Genomic DNA, 6078 nt, shown 5'->3' with positions numbered 1-6078 from the left:
CCCGTAACACGAGTTGCTTGAGACTAGTTTTTATACGATTTCCTTGTAAACGTTCATATGATCTTATAATTGTTGTATTTCTATTATTTTGTTTGGTATTAGGTGATTTTCACATCTTACGTTGATTTTTATTTTTATTTTATTGTGTTGATATTCAATGATTTGTACATTATTTGGTGGAAAAAATTATACTTAGGATTGAATGATTATTTGTATTATGTGAACTTTCTTGTTGAGTAGTTTCATATTGCTACGCTTAAGATAAATATTATGACACCGACATGTGTCGAGATGCAATGACTTTGTGAAAGAAGTCTTGCCTCAAACCAAGTATAGAAAATGAAAGATGGAAATACCAATGAAAATGGTTCAGTCATCTTTAAATTGGTTGTCGAATTTGAAAGTTAACTATTTGAGTTTAAAAAATTGATGTCAATAGAACAAATGGATCCCAGAAATGAACTACAAGTATTGAAATTTGTAGGGGTATGGTACTAAACCTTGCGCCGACCAAATGAGTTAGCCTCATGTCACGTGTGAGACCATACTGAAAGTAAACCAAAGCCCTAGCTTCCTCGAGCTTGCGCCGACTACAAGGGTGTGCCCCAGTCGCGCGCGAGATCAGGACCAAGACAAAACCATTTCTAACACTTAGTTTCTTTGAAAAAAGGCCTACCTTCCTCGACCTTGCGCCGACTGCATGGGGTGTAGCCGAGTCGCGCGGAGGGAATAAGCACAGGTAAACATCGGACAAGTACAAAAGGTACAAGTGGCAGAGCAGTAGGCCAATAGGCGTTCAACAGGCTGTATTCGATCATGTTGTACGATGAACAACCGTACATGAGACAAAAGATACACAAGGACATACACGTGGCACCAATCAGTGTGCGTCGACCATTGCTCAACGATCTCCACTTAGCTGCTGATGAGAGACCAGACAACAAGGACAGTCGTCAGGACACTGGACACGTGGATCCATTCAGCATGCGACAGCTACCCTCTCACCTGGAATCACTAACGATCGTGACAGGGGGAGCAGAATGGATATTCCTTGTTGCCGTCCTCAGGCCCAAGGCCCATCAGCCCATCTTCTTCACAAACCACCTCGGCAATAAATAAAGAACTTCACCTCCATGTTTAAGGATCGCTCTCTTGCTCTCTCACTTAATACACACATTATTGTCCTCGGAACCGATACTTATTCTCACGTCAGATGGTGGTTACAAGGAGAATCCCCCCCCCCCTATTCTCTTCCTTGTAACGAGCTTACGGTGTTTTGATTGTTTTGCAGGATCATCTTGGCTGTTTTGACGAGAACGAAAGAAGATTAACCTTATTTTGTCGAGGCACAAACCACAATCTAATCATCCAATTAGTTTGGTGTTTCTTCATTGGCGCCCACCGTGGACTAACTAACACAATTTAGTGATTTCATAACTAACACAAAACTAAGGTAAAACTTGTTCTAAAGAATCACCACATTGTTTATATGGATGCTTATATATGAACTAAAGCAACTTAATTACGTTGAATTGGACATAAATTTAGTGAAATGAGTCTTGAAACCAAAGATATGCAATTTGTGCACTTGAACCAAACTTATTAAAAACTTGGTGTAATGTAGGTGATCAACTTGTATTGCACATACTTGATTAATTGAAGATCAATGGTACGAAAGTGTGAGTACACTAAGACTTTTATAGAACTAAAATTTAAGACTTTTATAGAATTAAAATTTAAGATTATGCATATATGTATGTTTTTGTATTAAGAAACCTAAAAAATCTTCATATTTAGTAATGTTATATAGAAGTGTGACTCTTTTTTCTGACAAATGTGTAAAATTGTTGTCCATGTATTTAAAGATGATATTTGGATTGTTTGTTAAGAACACGTGCGATTGACATGAAAATCGTTGGGAACATATGACGACGTCTGTTTATTACACATTTAGTTTTAGAAACTATGATAAGCACATAGACTGACCATGAGAATGAAAGACTCTCACAAAACGATTAATGTAAACCAACTTTACGTAAATTGGATTGTGAACTTGTTTCAAACATAGATTGCGAACATACTCACAGATATACAAATCGTGTGATAGAATTTACACATATATAGTGTGGTGATAAAAGATATACATAAGCGGTGACGAATCTAGGAAATTTGGTTAGTGGGTACCAAATGGGTCATGTTTGAACGCGTTGGGTCAAAATAGAGTCAAGCCAAAATGGGTCGGGTCAAAAGCAGAAGGTACAATCAAAATATATGTTAAGTGGTTTCTTGACCATCATTAAGGTTGTTTTATCTCTTTGATATTTCAAATCTTAGTTAGGGTATGTTTGGCAAAAGTAGCTGGTGGCTGATGGCTGGTGTGTCACACCCCAACCGATGGCGGAAACATCGAGGCGCGGCACTGAGCGAAACAGATTGTCCAAGAGAATTCCATAACAACTAATTTTACCAAATATTTAAAGTTACGTCCCATACCATAACACACTTAGCAAATTAGTTAATACAGACAGAGTATCTCCAAGACAAAACATAGTTCCGACAACTCAAAATATAAATTGTTTGTTTTTAGACTCTCCTAAGCTCGATTCCACATAGCAAGCATCCTAGCATCTTAAACACTTGCCACATATGTTAAAATAAAGTCAATACACATAGTGTAAAGGTGAGCATACATGTTTAATAGTAATAATAGATAGCGCAAGCGGTTTACGCATAACCAGCATGTAACACATAGTAATGCGAAGCAAGTAGGTTATCGACAATGAAATATGCACAGACGTGACTGCGAGTTGTAGAGTGCGCAACACATATCACCACCGTGATACGTGAAGAAATACCCTTAGCAACCCCCGTCCACGACAGGTGCTGAGTCCAAACTATAGTACTATCGTTGCTAAGGTGTCAGGCAACAATCACTGTGTAAACATAACATACAAGCATTCATCGAGTAACACGTATTACATGCAGTAACAGTTAGCGTATAAGAGTGTTTGCGTTGTGTGTCGATTGTGACTTGAAATAGATAACGTATGTAACACCCAAAAGTGCGTAAAGCAAAAAGGGTTCGAGTATACTCACAAATCGTGTTAAATGAATAACACAGTCTTGGATTGAAGGGAGCACTGGAAAATTAGCCTGATTAGAGAACGATAACATAAGTGATGATCAGTGCGTTGAACGGTGGGAAGTAAACTGAGTGACGAAGGGTCATCCGATCGGATGACAATCCGGACGGATGGTCATCCGGTCGGATGGCCATTCGGTCGGATTATCATTCGTTTGGGATGAATGTGTTTGTGTATGATGGAACTTTGAAGTTTTCGTTGTAGCATTTTCAAAATTCAGAAGTGTTTCTACCAATCAAGTCATCCGGCCGGATGGTCATCCGGACGGATGGCCGTCCGATCGAATGTCGATTCGTTTGAAACTAACTTCTCTTGAAATTTTGTGAAAAGTCTAAATGTTGGTAAATATCACAAGCATTGAACGTCACAAGTCATCCGAACGGATTGTCGTTCGATCGGATGGCAATCCGATCGGACGGCAGTCCGTTCAGTAACCTGTTCGTTCTGAAACTTGTAAAACTTTGCTAAGTTTAGAAAGTTTTGCGTTTGGACCGATACGGTATGACTACATGTCAAACAACGGAAACCCCATTAAATCCAAGTCATCCGATCGGATAGGAATCACCCCGTCCGATCAGTTAACTGTTCTTGACGGTTATTCATGCTCAACCCGTGAATCGATTGTCTCTTTGATAGAAATCCGTTCTTGGACCGACACTTCACAGGAGAATGAGTAGAAGGCCTGGACAAGCTCAGATTCTATTGGTTTTATGTGAAAAGTTGAGAATGTTGAAGAAAAGTAGAAACAGTTGGAAAATGTTTAGATTACAACGAAATCAGTTGTAACACCCCAAAATACGTTATCCATTTATATTGTTTTAAGTATATAAAAGTGCAAAGAATTTAACCAAGTTAAATGATATGATATTAATTAGTAAGAAAGAAAGTTAGTGTAAAAAAAAAAAATGTCAACACTTGAAACTTAGGGGCTGAACATGTTAAATGTGATATTAGTTTCACTAAAATAAGGAAAACACAAAAATAAACACACTGATGTGTGTTGTAGTCGACCAGAAGCAAGACCAAAAGGGGAAAACCCTAGTTTTGAAGGATTCTCAAGATTAAGAGGAAATTGAGAGCTCAAATCAATGCTAGAACCCGAATTGTCAACCATCTAAGCTCGAGCAACAATAGGTAAGTCGAAAATCCTGTTTTAGTGAGTAATGAGAAATGGGTTTTTGACCTAAACATGAAATTAAGAGCAATTCTTGTGCAAATGTAAGTTAGGAACTCATAATAGACTGAGAATTATGCTTGATTTCGATTATTGAAAGAGTTAGGGTTATACCCATATGTTGTAGGACTTGCATGAACAAGATGATTTTTATAATATGCTTACAATTGTGAGTTCTTGCATGATCTTGTATATGATAAAGAAATTAGACAAATTATCATAAGATGAAGGAAAGATAGGGATTTACCCAATTCTTGTTGAACTAGAAAGTTAATCAAGTAAAGTCTATGCTATGAACACTTGTACATTACAATTGTAAATTCAATGCCCACCAAGTGTTTGATAAAATGCTTAAGAGACGATTATATGTGTGATATGAGAAGAAAATGATGGAATGACTTGATTCAACTAAGTAAACGAATGTTGTAATGTAGGCGTGAAGGAAGAAAGCTCTAACACTAGTCAAGCGGGAGGTGTACAAGATCGAGGTATGTTTCGTTTTATACGAATCTTTATTATATTTCCCATTTATATTAAATTTAATGTAAAGCTATCCTTGTATAACGAACGTGACAATGTAGTAAGTAAGCGACAAATCCCTTGTGGATTTGGGTAAGTTAACGAAAGTAATGTTGAGTTATGCTAAACCCAATTTCACGGGTTGAAGGTGTATGCTTAACTCTCTACGAGAGTGTTTATGCTAAACCGAATTTCACGGGTTGAATGTGTATGCTTAACTCTCTATGAGAGTGTCTATGCTAAACCCAATTCTATGGGTCGAACGGTATGCTTAACTCTCTACGAGAGTGTTTATGCTAAACCCAATTACACGGGTCGAATGTGTATGTCAAACTCTCTACGAGAGTGGTTATGCCTAACCCATTTATTGGGTTGTTGTATGCTTAAGAGTGAGAAGGTTTTATATGGAAAAAGCTAAAACGTAAGGTTATGATTTTCTATGGCGAACACTAACTTTTTAAATTGTGGATGTCAATGTAGGTAAAGCACCTCTATAGGCGATATGGAGATATGGAACGAGCACATGTTCAAGCCTTATAATACCAAGCGCTTCCGCAACTTATATGCATGTTTTTGGGTTCTTGTTTTGTTACTTGGTTAAACTTTGTCGAATTGTTTAGGTTTGAAAATTAGTTATTTTCGTTGGAATGGTTTTATGTAAAATGGGTCGTATGTAAACGTTGTATGTTATGTCAAAACAGGGGGTATGTCCGTTTTGCAAACGGGTCATGCCCAATTTTTGTAAAAAAATTTTCTTTAAGTGTTAAAGTGGTATTTTAATTGTCCGAAAAATCTTGTTTATATAAGTAAACTATTACTTCGGAAAAAGCGGTCCTTACATCAGTGTTTAAACATGTTAAAATCTCTTAGATCTGAGTTGTTCTTGGTGGAATGAGGTCACACTTTGAAGTTCATGAGAACCCATGATGACATCATCCTAGAACAGCGCAAATCAGCCGATTTTATGGTGAAAAGTTGAGATTTGTTGGTGGAAATGATGAAGAAGTGTGTGTAGATCAAAGAAGTACAAGATTTGAGATGAAAACTTACAAAAATCGCGAGGAATCGAGAGAAAATAGGGATGGAACGTGATGGTCGAAAGAGAGCTGTCACATCACATGAACAGTGATGTGACAGGTGGTATTTATAGGTGACAGAAGGGGAAAGGCGGTGTGCAGTGTTGGATCGAAGGGCAGTCCGATCGGATGGCCATTCGATCGGATGGGTTAAGCGGGTTAGTTT

At 37.7% G+C, this 6078-nt stretch overlaps 1 long non-coding RNA gene across 1 annotated transcript; it reads left to right on the top strand.

Moving 5' to 3' along the window:
• The first annotated feature begins 4131 nt into the window (after positions 1-4131).
• Positions 4132-5586, top strand: LOC110863892. The gene is made up of 3 exons (XR_002549450.2): positions 4132-4277; positions 4752-4805; positions 5317-5586. It is a non-coding gene; the product is annotated as an uncharacterized LOC110863892 (long non-coding RNA).
• The last annotated feature ends 492 nt before the right edge of the window (positions 5587-6078 follow it).

This window comes from Helianthus annuus, chromosome 6 (assembly GCF_002127325.2).
Source record: "Helianthus annuus cultivar XRQ/B chromosome 6, HanXRQr2.0-SUNRISE, whole genome shotgun sequence".
In the NCBI taxonomy this organism is placed as follows: Eukaryota; Viridiplantae; Streptophyta; class Magnoliopsida; order Asterales; family Asteraceae; genus Helianthus; species Helianthus annuus.
Note: the sequence above shows the minus strand (reverse complement) of the source record. Positions and strands in the feature narration are given on the sequence as shown.